Source organism: Pteropus medius, unplaced genomic scaffold (genome assembly GCF_902729225.1).
Source record: "Pteropus medius unplaced genomic scaffold, Ma_sr-lr_union100, whole genome shotgun sequence".
Lineage (NCBI taxonomy): Eukaryota > Metazoa > Chordata > Mammalia > Chiroptera > Pteropodidae > Pteropus > Pteropus medius.
Window position 1 is genome coordinate 13,524,047 of NW_024351729.1, and position 16,076 is coordinate 13,540,122.

The following is a 16,076-nucleotide window of genomic DNA, read 5'->3' on the forward strand; positions in this document are numbered from 1 at the left end:
TCATACTTCGCCTATAGTTTGCCTGGACATAAAATTCTTGGGTCAGATATTTTTCTGTCTACTTTGTATATTTTTTTCCATGTCTCCTAGAGTGGAAAAGCCTGAGGCCAGCCTCTTTATTTTACAGGGAGGCTTGACGCCCCCCACCCCTGCCATTTTGATCTAACAATAAAATCTTTATATTTAAAGACTAGAAACCATTCTAGAATTTCGAGTCTTCTTTTATTGCAGGAAACTCTTCTTAATGACTTAAAAATTTTTTCTATTTTATTTATTCTATTGTGTTCCTAAGGGATATCAATTATTGGTAAACTAGATTTACTGTATTTTTTTCTTTCTCTCTCTCTTTTTCTCTCTCATCTTTTAATTTTTACTTTTTCCATTTTGGATTGCTCAAATTTCTCAAGCTTACTTCCAATATCCCCAGCTATACTGTATATCTGCTGCTTTGAAAGTGACCTTCATTTCTATAATGACTATATTTTTCTTTTATTTTGTACCCTAGTTCCATCAACTCACTCTTACCTCTTTACTATCTTATCATTTATACACTACTCCCTTGAGGCTTGACTCAATGTTGGACTAGTCTCTCCAACTCACAGAGGCCTATATGACATAGATTTTTAGGGGATCATAATAAAAGTTTTATTTCCCTTCAGGTGACCCAAGATTAGCAGTTGCAAGGCTGCTTGGTGTCAGTTTCTCCTCCACTCTAAACTTCTTACAAAAGTAGTATGACTGTACAGTTTGAATTCAACCCCACACCTCTTTGCCACTCAGGGAGTCCAATGTACATACCAACTCTGCTATTTTAAGTATGGAGTTATTGGTTTTGTCCCCATGGTGGATCACCTACTTAGAAGAAAGCTGTTTCGACTCACTTTGCCTGAGTTCTATAAAAGAAATCACCTGCTCCTGGCATCCTCTCTTGCCCTAGTTCAATTCTCACTGAACTTAACAGTACTAATTCATATATTCTGATTATAAAGTTTGGTTAGTTATCAAAGATTGAATATCTTTTCTGTTTCTCAGTCTTATTATTTTTAGTTGGTTTAGAGAGAACAGAGATGTCAGTATTCTGTCATGATCAACCAGAAATATCTTTTAAAATTCTGTATATTAAAATATACCAAAATCAAAATAAAACAAATTACATAATTTTTACAACATAATTTGTAACAATTTTCTATTTTTTTTAAAGAATCAACATGCTATTAAAGAAGTTACTAAACTTGATTCAATTCATTTTCACTATGTCCAACTCACGTGATTCTAGTGTTAATGGCAAGTACTTACTTATTAAACAGATGAAAAGTCCATCATTGCCCCAGAAGCCATGGAAGATATACTAGCAAAAGACATAATTTTTGCCCTTAGAAGATTATAATCTATGAGATGAAATGCAGTGAAAAGATGTGAAGAACTGGAGGATGTCCCCCACAGGTCTGAGTATCCCAGGTTCCTCTAGTGTCACCAAGCTTAAAAACAGGCTGCTCCCTCTGTCCAGAGCTATGGACATCTTCCCTCTTTGTACCTTCTTCAGGCTATCTCCAATCTAATTCTTCAGAACACAGCTTAGTTGTCACCATATACAGATTTTCAAAGGCTGACTGAGTTAGTTACAGGCTTTGGTGAGGTACTCGATGCATTCCCCTGTTTGGGCACTCATCACATTCTACTTTAAATGCCTATCCTGTTGTCCTCCCTCCTAGAAAATAAGCTCCCAGAAGGACAAGTTTTCTGTTCATCATTTTATCCCAGGGCCTAGCAGTTAATAAGTGCTCAATAAGTACATGCTGATGGTATAGCTAGCCTCTGTGACAGTAACTCTTAATTCCAGGTTGTCTAATCAATACTGATCTTTAAATAATTTTAAAAATTAAACTGGTGCTTTAGACAACCTATACAGTAATTTCTAATAGCCATAGTCATATGCCAAGAGAAATTCAGCATGATTTAGAAGCTTTAAAATTTTTTAATATTCCTCTCATGAACATCAAATATTTCATCAAGCAGATGCCATATAATTTGTTACCCAATGTCTATTTAGCAAATGTTAAAAAAATATAAGAACACATTAAAATTTGCCTATTCAACTTCCTTCTAACTCTAAGAATTCATTAATTTATCCAATCATCTTCAGTATTTGCCACAAGGTGCCAAAGCTTTTGCTAATCACTTCTATGCCATTACAAAAAGGTGTTTAATTTCAAAATCTTATAAACTTCTCTTAAACCTTAATTTTTTTACATCTGTGATTAATTTTTTCTTCTCATTTGATTTTTAATGTTTTTAAGTCCTACTAAAAGCCAACATTATATCATTCTTTACATCTTCCTTTTGAACGACAAACTGTTCTCCATTTTTAAATCTCTCTTAATAAAAACTCAACTTAATTTTTATACTTATATTTTCAATTCCCTGATATATTCAGACTCACTTTATATACCATAAAAGAAAAGAATGTTGGGGGAAACAGCCCTCTGCATTGAAATCTAATTTCCTTCTAAGTGACTATTATTTAATATCAAAATCACTTTGTCTATAAACTAGAAACAACTATTCATCTTCTCTTCTCTATTTTAATATGTTTTTCCTTTTTAATGAAAGAAGAAATCATGACAAAAACACTAAGGCAAATCTCAGGAGAAAAAAAATCTACATTTTTTTCATTATCTCTAGCATCCCACAACTGAAGTTCTTTACCCCTAATCCACCAATCCACCAAAGGTGAAGTTCACATGGCCTTCACTCTTTGAAATTTATTGTAAAGTATAAAGAGAAGAAATATAGAATATATAAAAGTCCACATGATCTTAATCAAATGCCATATAGACCCTAATATTTAAATACTATTGCATGTCTAACTCATGAAGAAAAGCTATATGTAAGTTCTTCCTTTTTCTTTTTTTTTTTACTTTTTTTAAAATTTATTTTTTAATTAAGTTTATTGGGGTAACATTGGTTAATACAATTATATAATTTTCAGGTGTACATTATCATTTGAGATCTGTATATTGTATTGTGTGTTTACCACCCAAAGTCCAGTTTCCTTCAAGTTTTTCCCTTTTAATACATGACGAATATCACTTAAAAAAGAAGGAAAAAATATCCTAACTAGACTAAATTTATTAACAGCTATAGCAGATATTATCTTCAGCTATGGAAATAACTTGCCTAGACTATAAATGATCTATGCTCCCTTAAATGAAAGAATGCAGGTAATTAGCACTTTAGAGTAGCAGTAGAATATACTCTTATTTAATTATTACCAAAAAGTAAAATTAACTATTACTGAGAATAGTCTCACAGAAAGAATATTTCCACAGTGAACATATCCATATACTGGAATTCAAGAGTAGAAAATAGGATTAGGTATGAAATCTTAAAAAAAAAAAAAAATCCCCATTTATATATATGCTGAGTTTAATTGGATCAAAAAAACAATTCTGTGCCCAGTACAGGTATAACGGGCAAATACAGAGGAAAAAGACGTTAGCACAGAGAAAAGTAGGAAAGATAAGCTTTTAATAAAAGCAACCCTACAGCCCTTTCAGTCTTCCAACAGCAACCATACACCAACTGACAGAAATATGAACATTATTCTCTTTGGGACTACTGCTTTATCACCTCCATGTGGAATCTCTGTATGTCATTACTGTTCTTTTGAGTCTCCTGTTTCAGAAGCATGTTCATTTCACTGCCACAGTATTTTCCCCTAATTGCCATTTGTGCTTTAATATTCTACCCCCTTTCAAGAGCCTAGACCTACAACATACCTTATTTTTTTAAAATCCAGCATGAACCTAAATTCTCAGAATGTTAGTTTTCTGATATATTTAATACAAATGAAAAGAATATTTACTTTTCCCAAAGTCACATACTTTAAAGCCTTAATACCTCCTCCCCCACATTTTAAGTTTTTTAAAAAAATGAATTTTAATTCGACTTCATGGAACACGAAAGTGTAATAAAGTACTAAACAAAAAAATGTATTGTTTAAAAAAACCTAGTATCCCACACACCAATGTGAGTAGTAAAATTAGAAATGAAAATCTATAATTGATATGATTGGAAGAGAGAGATCAGTGAGAAAAACTGCCTATCACCCCAAAATATAAACAGTATTCAGTATAAAGTTCAAACCAGAATATTTTTAAATAAATCAAACACATGCTTATTGAAGGTCTATTATGTGCCAAATACTGTACTCAAACAGCACTGTACAATTAAGTCTGCATTATAAATTTAAATTAAAATGGTCTTTATGCTATTAGAGTTCCTTACCTGATTTATCAGAAAGGTAAAGAAGAGTTTAGGCTGCAGTTAAAAGTTAAAAGCCCTCACTAGCTCTAGTGGGTATAAGAGATGGTGCTCAAATGTGGTTCTGTGAATTATTAGGTCTATGACCTTGGGTAAGTTACTTAGGTTTCAGTTTTCTCATATATAGAGAATTATTACAGTATGCACCTCACTGAATCATTTAGGAGAATTAGACATTTCATGAACTATGCTTAGCACAGTAGCCAGCACACAGTAATCACTTAATGTTAACTACTATTAGAAGCTGTAAGTAGTAGTTTATTGGTATTATCATTTTAATCTAGAATCTAGACCTAAAATGCACTCTCCAGCCGCTAATGGTTTTCTAAATAGTAAAGTGTAATTCTCCGTTAAGTTAGGCTCTCCCGCTTTCTTGGGGAGACAGTAACAGAATCCACTGAGAATTGTTTCTTATAATTCTTATTAAAAATCTAATATTAAAAATATTTTTTACATTCTATACAGCCTCTGTATACTAATGTTCTTGTAATGGGAAATACTAGCGGAATGAGCAGTGTCTGATTTGGTTACAGCACTTATTAGCTCCAGTTAATCATCCTTTACAAAAAAGGCTTTTTGAATTCCTATCCATACCACAGTCACTCTCAGTTGTTACAGAAACCCTATAGTGCAGGACAAGAAGAAAAACTAAGTTGTAGCTATATTCCTCAAAGTTCTTTTCTTCAAAGAATGTGAAACTAATGGCCTCTTTGTTGCTAAATTCCATATACACTTGACATCCTTATCTTACTTGACCTCTCTATAGCATTTAACTCTGTTGGCCACTTTCTCTTTCTTGAAAGAAGGTTGACTCAAACCAGTTCCAGGAAAATGTTGTGATTAAAAAAGAAAAAAAAAAAAATGCAGGCCCAGGTCTCTAGACCATTCAATTTCTCAAAATAAGATAAAAATTCAAAATTTCCCACAAAATATACTAATTTTTTTCATGTCAGCAGCTCATTTCTACTTCTACAACTTCAGCTGTCATCTATACAAGGATGACTCCCAAATCTACATCCAGTTAACCTACACAGACCACTTTACCTCTATAACTGGCCTCTCCACTTCTGTCCACCCCCATCGCCATCGCCATCGCCATCGCCACCGCCACGGCCATTGCCACTACCTTCAAACCTTCGATATCTTCTCGGCAGCAGTCTCCCTGGTCTAGATCCAGTCTTGCCTTCCTTTATTCCTCTCTTTGTACAACTCAAGTCCTCTAAAACATAAATAAGTTATTTGGCCAAAAGCCTCAGGGTCTGCTTATAAATGTAAAAGGAATCCAAACTCTTTAGCCTAACACATTAAACTCATTAGGGCCTGGCCAGGCAGACCTCGCCTCTCCCACTATTTATTTCTATTCCTACAACTCCTACAATTTGCAACACAGAATACTCTTGTGTCCTTAGGCATTTATTCATACCTGCAGGTCCTACCTCCTGGAATGCCTTTCTAACTCCTCCCATTTGCTTAGGGCAGAAACACCCCTGGAAAATCCGCACTTTAAGGCTTGCTCCTCAGCCAAAATAAATAGGTTTCCTTCCTCCAGGCAAAGTTATCCCTTATCATTCACTATTATAAGTGTCAGCTTTTTTTTTTTTTCACTAGACTAAAAACTTCTCAAGGGCAGAGAATGTGTCTTTGTATTACAAAGCCCACTGTTACTGTTAAATGAACTAGAGCACTGGCTTGAGCACTGGCTTGAGCAACTCCTACCAGCACCTCAGGTAAACATCCCACCCTCCCAAGGTGAGGCCACCAAAGCCACAAACTATTCAGTGCCTTCAAATCCATGCAACACAGACACACACACAGGCAGGCAGGCAGATTACTTCCGGAGTTTAAAAGGAGCTAGAAGTAAAAAAGTAAATCTGTACCTTCTTTGCCCACTGGTATACTTTACATTTGCCAACTCAAAATTCAACAGCAGAGATTAGACTAGCATCAAGCTGCTGAAAGTTTCTATGAACATACTGCTAATTTTTTTAATGGCACAAAAATATTTATTTGCCCCATGAAGGTAATTACAATCTACTTGTACTTAAATACTCACTGGTACTATTAGTATATACTGAGTCAAGAACTCAATCACACTGAAAAAATTCACATTGAGAAATATTAAAAATCTATAGAGGAAAATATTACCTAAAGGTCATGCACTAGGCACCATTCTAAAGGCTTTATGTGCAATTCCTCACTTAATCATCACAGCAACCCTATGAAGAAACTGAAAGTGAGATTGAGTAATTTGTCCAAATCACATAAGAAGGATCCAAAGCCAGTGTGACTCCAGAGCCCAAGCTTTTAACCAACACAATGTTGTTAAACGGAAAGTCCTAAGATTATGTTTATGTTGTATGCACACACAATTGAGAGAGAGACAGCCAGAACAACAAAATGTTAAGAATGATGATCTCTTGAGTGGGATAAGTAGGTCTAAATGGGATGAACATGAACATGTATTACTTTTAGTCAGAAAAAAAAAAAGTAAACAAGAGAAATAGTACCTAGGTGGTGTTAACAGAAAGGTAAGGTGGACTGGGGGAATTAACATCTAAGCAAAATCCTACTAAGAGCCAGGCACATAGGCTATCTCATCTAATCCTTACATCAAAAAAATGTTATTTCCATTTTACATATAAAGAAACCAAGGATCAAGTAACCTATCCAGTGGAAGAGCTGGGATGAGAACTAAAGCCCAGTCCAAATGTGTTGAGGATATCATGCTACAAATAAAATTTAACTGAAAAGCTATCTCAAAAAACAAATCATATTGTGGAAAAGAATCAGAACCAAATAGCCAACAATCTTAAGTGGAAGGAGGCAAAAGAGAGAGAGGCCTAAGGTTTCAACTTTAAACTTTGGTTCAGAGTATCTTTGCAAGTGTCTCAAAATAGCCAAAAGCATTGTCTAAAATCAGCATTACAAGTTGGGACTCTGGGACAGAGTTACATTAGCATAAAGTAAAAGGACTTGGATGTGACTCCATTGTATATGCAGTGGAGTATCTGCTTTGGGGATAATTTGCTGCCTCCAACTCAGTCTCACCTATCCACCTACTGCTTACAACTTACCAAGTGTGTATGGAGAGACAGGGTGTTACATGTATGAGAACACTGCTAACTGTATTAAGACTTAAGTGGTCTCTCAAGATCCATAACTATTGTTCCAAACCTGGATGGTGAGAGCTGCTAACCCTGGGGGGAACATCTCAGATAAAAATGAATGGATCCAGCATTTATTTTTTTTTAAGACTTGTTTAATTTTGGGTGCTCTGACTTAGAAATTTAAAAATTCATCTAAACTAAAATTCATTCTTCTAAAAATAGCAGTGACATGTTGTTTTGCTAAGAAAAACAGTTGGGGTGGGGTATACAAATTTCCTTATACAATCTTTTAGAGGAAAGAAAACTTGATTATTTCACTTATCAATGAAAATAAACACCTATTTTTGAAACTAAATAATTAAGAGTGAAAAAGTATTACTATAGCCAATTTAAAATTAATTCAATATTTGCCCTTAATATTTGCCTTTTATAGATTCAAATAAAATGTAAGTTAAAAATATCAAACCCGCCATTCCTTAGAAATAAAGTAGCCCTTGTGGAGACTAGATTAGGAAATTAAATATATGTTTGGGACAAAGCAGAAAAAGTACAAAACTTTTGGAATTTATACATTCACAGTTTTTGAAAGCTTAGGAACATGAAGTTGACACTATACCTTAAAAATATCAAATTACTGGGCAAACAGATTTAAACCTTAAAATGTTCCATGAAGAGACTTATAGAATAATTTCTTCCAACCAATATGCTGAGCAAATAAGAACGAGATATAATAAAAGTAACAACCTGGAGTATACAAGTATATGGAAATGTCCACATCAATAAGCAATTTCGATTAATCAATAAAATTAAACAACCATTAAATGTAATTTGCATTTTTGTATGAAATCCATACAATCTCAAATATTAGGCTTTTCTTAAGCACAGTACTAAACCATTTATGGCTGGCTATCTATCACTATGGAGAAACAGAAGGGGTTTTATTTTAGGCAGACAATAGGAAAAGACACAGTAAGAATCACAGGAGTCTCACTTCCATGCCTGACAGAAGTAAGCACCCACCAAGTCATGGGTTATCCATTACTCTGCAAAGTGCCAGCTTTTCACTGGGTAATAGTGTTCTGGGGGTTAAGTGGTCAGAATGTGAAACACCTCTGCCAGTGAAAGCCAGCCTGCCATCAGGCAGGACATACATATACACAACATACTGCCCTAGGTATACTAAAAAGAAAGGAAAACGACAAATGAATGAAGAAAAATAACCTCTCCAAACATGCCCACACCGGAGGTTGGTAGTGGGGCGCAGGGTACATTAGCATTCCAACTTCCACATAAAGAACAACCAGAAGAAGGTTAAGTGTAGCCACGGGAAACATCCCATCCCTGAAAACCGGGATATCAGGATTTGGAAATTTAACTTAAAAAAAGAAAAGAAAAAAGAAAAAACAGCTTTCAAAGCTCATGGCACCAAAATATAGCTAAAATTGAATCCATTTAAACATAGAAGAAGAAAAAAATACCAAAACCACAGTGTCAGCTATGTTCAGTTCCCTGAGGGCTCTTCCACAGACCCTTCGGAGTTGCAGCAATAACCACCTTCCTTAAAATCCCCATTTTCTTTTTTTATTTCTAGGGTCGAATATAAGACATCACATCAATCCAAATAGTTATTATCAGAATAAATCAACTACTGATTTTCACCTTGTTCAGGAGCTGCCTTGCCCACCTTCTCGCTCCCTCCTAATTTTTAATGCTTCCAAGCGTTGTGACAACTAGGGTCTCCCCCTTGGGTTCATTCATGTGTTTGTTTCACCGGACAGTGACCAAACAGGACAGGAAACTCCTACACTGGGGGCTGCTCCAAAAACCCAGCCCCGCTCACTGACAGTATCCTCACCGTTCCCTACAGTTTTTCCCTTACGGGGGCTGTGCAGAAAAGGGGGCTGGAGACCCAGAGGAGTCCGAGGTGCAAGGGGGAGGAGGCGCTGTATTTGAAAAAAATACCCCCGGTTTCTGGGGTGAGGGCTAAAAAGGCTATTAGGAAAGCCTGCCCTGTAGAAATACAACCTGAATTTACCTCCTCCCTTCCCACCGCAAAACAGCCCAGTCACTAACTAATAAGCTAAGAAAAATCCCTGGAAAACTTTTCCAATGGGGAAGAGAAGGCCCTCTCCCCAGCCTGGGGGCTCCTGGGGAATGGGCTGGAGTTTGCAGCCCTGGAAGGGCTCGCCGGGGAGTGGGGTGGGGCGCGGGCGAGGGGTGCAGGGGCGGAGTACCTTCAATGGACAGGAACTGGCAAAGAGTTTCAAAATAGCCGAGTGCTCTCCCCCACGCCCTCGGGGGTCGCGAGCGCTAGCACCAGGGCTCCTCCAAAGGAGGGCAACCCCCCATTCGGGCCTAAAAGGAAACTTTCCGGGCCGCGGCTGCACCTGACTCCTCACCGCCTCACCGCCCCACCACCCCACCCCACGCCCGCCAGGCCGCCTGCCCCGCCCCGGCCAGGCCGCCCGGAGCGCGGAGGAGGGGGGATTAATAAATTTGTTACCGGAATGGGGGAGGGGACGTTTGCGAGAGACCCGAGGGGAAGCGGTGGGTGGGCGCCCGGTCCCCACTCCTAGGCCCTGCCGCCCCTGTCCCGGCAGCCCGGCCCTGCCGCCCCGCGGCGGAGCCTCCCGGCCGGCGCAACCTTCAGCCCCGCAGCGCCGCCGTCCCGCCCGGAGGCCCCCGGGGACCAGAGGGGATGCGGGGAGGCCCGGGTGCGGGGGCAGGGCGCGGTCGCCGCGGGGCCCGCCGGCCCGAGGCCTAGCCGGCACCCCCACCCCGCCCCGCACCCCCACCCCGGCCCGCGCAGGCCGCGCCGCTCGCCCGGCTCCGGCCCCGGCTGGACCTCGTCCGCCCGCCTGCCGTCGCCGCCCCCGAGGCCCCCAGGTCCCCAGCCCCCGGCACCGCGGCGCCGGCCCCTCTCACCCTTTCATTCTGTCCCGGGCCTGGCGCGGGCCGGCAAATCCCCGGCCTCACGTAAGCGCGCTCGCCGCCCGCCCTGCCTGCGCGGCCCAGCCCGCCGCCCTACGGGAGCCCGGGGATGTGGGCCGGGCCTGGGGCCGCCTCTGCTTACCTTTCAGCTGCTTTTTTTTTTTTCTCCTTCCCCCCTTTTCCCTCGGCTGGGCTGACAGATCAGAGTGAGAGGCGCTGGCAATGGACTAGGAAGCTCGGCTGCCGCTGCTACTGCTCCCCCCTGGGCTCCAGCGAGAGCCTTTCCCTGTCAGGCAAGAGGGGTGAGGATCATATTTTTATTTTGGAAACTAAAAAGTGCTCCCAGGGTCGGTGATTATTAAGGGGAAATCCCTGAATATACTCTCCAGCCAAGAAGGCAGGGCTGCCGGGGCTGCACAAGAAGAGGCAGCAGCCTCCTACAGCACCACTACAGGCACTGCGAGGACATAACACCAGAGAGCCGCTCCTCTGCCCTCCGAAACGACAACTTTCCTACCATCTTGGAGGCAGAGGAAAGGGGGGCGAGGGGGAAAAGTGCACCCGCTCCCGATAAAGTACAAATTTCTACTTCTCATCTTTGGAAAAAAGTCCACACCGGCCGTCTACACCGGCGCCTGGGGGGAAAAGCAGGGAAGAAGCTGGGGGTGCTTGAGAAACGTTTTCATTTGCATCAGGGGGAAAAATGTTTCTGCATCTTCTGATGGAAAAAAATCTTTACAAGACCCAGGTTTTCCGGTGATTATTGTTTTTTGTTTTCTATTTAATTTTTTCTCTGTTAGTGACAGTGGTGTTTTCGTGGTTTTTTGCACTCAATGATTTTTCTCCATTACAGACCTAAGTTATGTGTCAGGCGGTCAATTTATAAATTTATACTTTAAGAGACTTCACAGCCACTTTATCTTTGTCTGTTTATATGTCTGTTTTTGTATATATAGATATTTATGTTTCCTTATATTATGTATAAAATTGTGTGTTACACATTTCTCTCAAAACAGATTGCTGAAAGACAATTATAAAGGGACGTCTTTTTGTCTCCTTTTCTCAAAACAATGTAAATAAAACCTATTGATGGCCCAGAAAGACATGATACAGCTGTTTATTTTTCACAGCGCAAATAAAGGCGCAGAGATCACTGGGGGAGTAAAATACAACTTAGGTATAACTGACCACGTTTCTGGAAATAATCCTAATTCTGTTGTGGTCTGCCCACGAAGAAACGTTACTGTAAAACTGGAAATAGATTTTAAGGACAGCTTTCAATTTTAAGTAAGATGGCTTATTAAGAATTTTCTGTCTGGGCATTTAATTTATTTAGGTTTTTTAAGTTTTAGATCTTTGGTGCGTTACACATGTTGCTGTCCACTTCGTTGTGTCACAGAATTGAGAAATACGTCGTTTTGTTAGGGTTGAAATGTGGTTGGTTCAGAACTTCCAGTGTGCTGCCAGCCTGTAAAAAGTACTTTTTAATATATTACAGTGGATGGCATTAATCTTTTTTAATGAGCAAATCTTAGTAGATAAATGGGATCAAAGTTACAGAGTGCTGAGGTAGCACAGAGGTGAGAAAGGTGCCCACTTGCACCGATTCCCGTAGAACTCTTACTGAAGGAGAATAAATTGCAAGATATTTTTAGTTTTGGTGAGAAAGAGAATACTAGAACATGACCAGAGGATCTTTTTGTATGTTCTGCAGGAATGATGAATTGAATCTTAGGAAATTATTTTTCTGACACATGTTGGCTAACCAAGTGGGAATTAATTTGTAATACTGGTGCCTTAAATCAGTAGAATATTGAATTTCTTTCATTTAAAATTTATTACAGAGCATTTTGAAAAGAACTGATAACTCCACTTCAAAATGTTTATTTTTTGAACTTTCGAATTTAGAAATTCCCATAATGTTAAAGCAAGTTCAGATATTATATTTATTCTGACCCACATTTTTATCGTCTGAATTTGAATACAGTACTTAAATAGTGTAGATTTTCTTTTTGTGGGTTTTTTTTCCTCTTTAGAAAAAATTAAAGTAAAATTCTTACCATCTTCGAAACTTAAGTTGTGAAGTTATGTTCTATTTACAATTTTTAAAAAACATTTGGAGATCAAACATGCTGGTTATAACAAGGAAATTAGTTCCCTTAACGGAGAACTCTACTGGACTTGAAAAACGTGTTTTCGAACTTGTTCCTTATATATGTCATGACTTTATAGATAGGCTTTGAATTTTTCGAGAAATTAAGATGTGCTTGCTCTAAGCTGGCTGCACCCTTTTATCCAGTCCCTTTTTTGTGACCAACAAACTTATTTGTATGACATGTATCTAGGGATAGGGATGTGGTGCCTAATCTTAGCATTTCACTGTCTTCTCTTTATAAAGCTTGACTTGAACATGGCTATAATCCATGATGTTTATCTACCAGCTGCGCTAAGTAGCCCAGACTTGGGGAATTATAGCCCAACCAAGAAAGAAATCTCATTATATTTGCAATACTAGTGAATTTGATTAGTGTTTATTTCAGTTGATAATTGAACTTATTTCAGGGGCTATGTCTATAATTCTTAGAAGCTGCAGGTGCTAACAAAACTACTGACATAATTAATCTTAAATAATCCTATGTTTGCCCACTAAAATTCCCACTGCTCAAATTTGGCTAACATTATTGAGTACATAATGCATCTTGATAACCTCACTGGACGCTTTTATGCGTGTGCTCTCACTTAATTCCCCCCCCAGAGCTCTAAAATTATTTTTCTTTCTTTTCTCTCTTCCTCCTCCTTTCTCTTTCTTTCTCCTTTTAAATACAGTTGAGATAACTGTCTTCACATTCAGTGATTGTAAACCTACTTGGCCCTAAAACTTTCCAATTAGATTCCAAATTCTCCTACTGTAGAGTTTCCCAGAAGCCTACTACAGCTCTGTGCTCTCTATATATGGAAATGCTAACTTCCTGCCAAATGCCCTTTGCCAAAAACAAACTTGGAGTAGCCAGCAGTTGGAGCTCTCTTCATTCATAAGTGGCAACCGGTAGCTTATTTCACCTTTGCGAAGTCTAATACCTGTCTATCCATTGTTTTGAGGAATACAAAAAATATATTTGTCAATTGAAATGCACTATAAGAGAGACTTCCTGATCCTGAAAAAAGTATATGTTGTTAAGCACGGGCATAATTAGAAATGTTATCTATGGTTGTAAAATTATGCTATTTTTAAAAAGATCTTGTCAGTGGATGACTAGATCTTTTTAAAAATAGCATAATTTTACCTATGTGATACTTGAAGCAGTAGTGTTTTTATTCTGTTATTATGCCTTACTTTCTTAAGTAATTGATCTGCCTTTTGATAGTGATTTTAATTTTGTAAAAATTAACCACTTTATTGTGAATATTATAATGAAGTTATTAAGAAAATACCACCTATATCCTTAAAAAGTCTCATTCTAGATTATGTAGACTTAAAGGGAAAGATATATGTGTGCATGTTTAATATATAAGAGGTCTTTAAGCAATAAAGCCATTCCTTTACTGGCAAATATGTGCTGACAAAATTACCAGGTGTTTAAAAAGACAGTGACAGCAGACATAGTTGTATAGATTTAGTGGGTTTTTTTTTTTTTCTTTTCTTTTCTTTTCTTTTTTGGAGGGGTAGGCGTGTGAATATAAATCTTCCCTAATCATACAAATGTTTTTCTAACATTTCTAAGGCAGGCTCTAATGTTATACCAGGAGTCCTTAGCTAGTGTCAAAACTCAAGGAGGTAAAAAGGTAGAAGTGGGGGTTAGACAGATCCTAAATGTTTTTTAAACCACACTATTATGATGGCTATAGACACAAATGTTTTTCACTTTAAGCATTTTGTTTTAGAAACATTTGTTGGTGATGTTTCTATCTAAATATCTAAAACAAAGATTTTGGTTTTATTGTGGTTACTGTGCCCTGCAAGGAAATGTTTCTGCGACAAGCGTTGTATTTGGCAGACTTCCACATCATAGCTTTAGATTATTTAAGAATGAAATTTCTGTAATATAAATTCAACTATAGTTAAAACACACATGATCAGGTAATCTCTCAAGTTCTAACACCTAACCAAGGGGCACAAAGACCTGGGAACTACTACCTGATGCCAAATCAGAAACCAAAAAAAAAATGTTTTTTTTAAATCCTCGCAAGGGCCAAAAGATATCTTCCAGGAACCAGATGGTCACTGGCAGCAGCAGGGGCAAGACAGGGCCCTGGTGCTGTTTCACTGCCTTCTCATCGTGCTGCAGGTAGAGAAGGTAATGTCATAACCTAAGCCCTAGCATTCTTGGGCTATTCTATTGACTCCTGACCTTAGGCTAAAGAAAATAACTCTCCGGTTGAAGTCATAGTTTAAGTAATGATCAGTAAAAGTAAACAGCCTAAAATAGAATTAAGGATTGGATTTGGATAGAATTGTAAGTGTAAGTCATCTTTTTCCATAATTTATAATGAAAAAACTGTGTCCCAAAAGCAGTGGTTAGCTAAAATGTAATAAGAAAAGAAATCCATAGAGTCCTTAGAATAGGCAGAGATCAACACAAAGGTGACTGTTCATTTCTCTACACACTTCAGGTTAACCAAGCTTTTGTGGACCCGCTGGGAACTTAACAACTATTTCTATAGGAAAATAAATTCCAGGTTCTTCCCAACAAGTAATTTATTCTGGAACACAGCCCATTAATAAGCTTGGACTTCCTGTACTATAACATCTTTGCCATATATTTGTTATAGATTTCCAGAATTCAATAGTAAGGTTGAGAAAAGGCTGAGGGGTTGGGGGGAGGAAATGGGGAATCCTTTCATTCAATTGAAATAGGAATAACTATTAACACAATTCAAATAGCTAGATTTAAATTCAGGTAAGGAAGATTATCAGATATAAAATGGTGAGGCCAGTTGTAGTAACACCAGGAAGGAAAAAAAGATATCAGTAACTAAAAAGTGTACTACTTAAACTGTATACATTGATGTTTCTGTTCTATGCATATCTGGGTGCTATATGATCTTAAAGTAGGTATTTGCATTTTGTTTTATTCTTAAGGAAAACCAGAAAAAGAAATGAGGGGACCAAAGTCAATAAGATTCTACTAAAAATCACCCAACCTCGTCCTTCTTTTAGGCTGATGGTGTTTTTTTACCCCATACAGCAAGCCATGGTCAATCCTGTCTTGATGTCTCCATTCTTCTCATCTCTGCCAGATAAATCCCACTCATCCTTGACGCCATGCTCAAAATCTTGTCCCTGAAGCTTTCTGGTGCCAGCCTGATTATACAGTGACCTTATTTTAACAACTCGAGTTGTTTTCTAGGTTTTGTATTTTTTTTCCACGTGCGTTCGTCTTGTGCAAGAGGGGCCCTAGGGGTTAAGAGCTCAATCTCCAGTCAAGGCCATCTGGCTTAGAAACTTGGCTCCACCATTTTCCTTGGTAATGTGACCCTAGGAAAGCTACTTAACCTCTCAGTTTCCTCGTTTGTAAAACTCGGAATAATCATGGTACCTAATTGTGTGGTCCTGAGGATTAAATGGCATAGTGCATGTAAGGTACGAGGCAGGGTCTCTAGCACATAGTCCTGTGTTAAGGTCAGCTGCTCCTTTGGTTGCTTGCCAATAAACACTTTATAGGCAGTATGGCTTAAGGTTAGGGAGTATTGTATTGTTTTGTATTTAAACAGTAC

General features: G+C 38.3%; 1 protein-coding gene and 1 long non-coding RNA gene across 9 annotated transcripts in view; one reads left to right on the forward strand and one right to left on the reverse strand.

Annotated features, from left to right (window-relative positions):
- INO80D (INO80 complex subunit D) overlaps positions 1-10,640 on the reverse strand; it is a 64,717-nt gene extending 54,077 nt beyond the window's left edge. Inside the window, exon 1 of one of the 7 annotated variants that reach the window (XM_039844531.1) lies at positions 10,356-10,492. The gene's annotated coding sequence lies outside the window, so the exon portion shown is untranslated. The other 6 variants (XM_039844530.1, XM_039844533.1, XM_039844532.1 and 3 more) reach the window with 6 other exon arrangements.
- Positions 9,894-14,790, forward strand: LOC120587567 (uncharacterized). 2 transcript variants are annotated; one of them, XR_005649013.1, is made up of 2 exons: positions 9,894-9,977; positions 10,562-14,790. It is a non-coding gene; the product is annotated as an uncharacterized LOC120587567 (long non-coding RNA). The 2 variants fall into 2 exon arrangements; XR_005649012.1 differs by lacking the exon at positions 9,894-9,977 and adding an exon at positions 10,298-10,406.
- Positions 14,791-16,076: the final 1,286 nt, after the last annotated feature.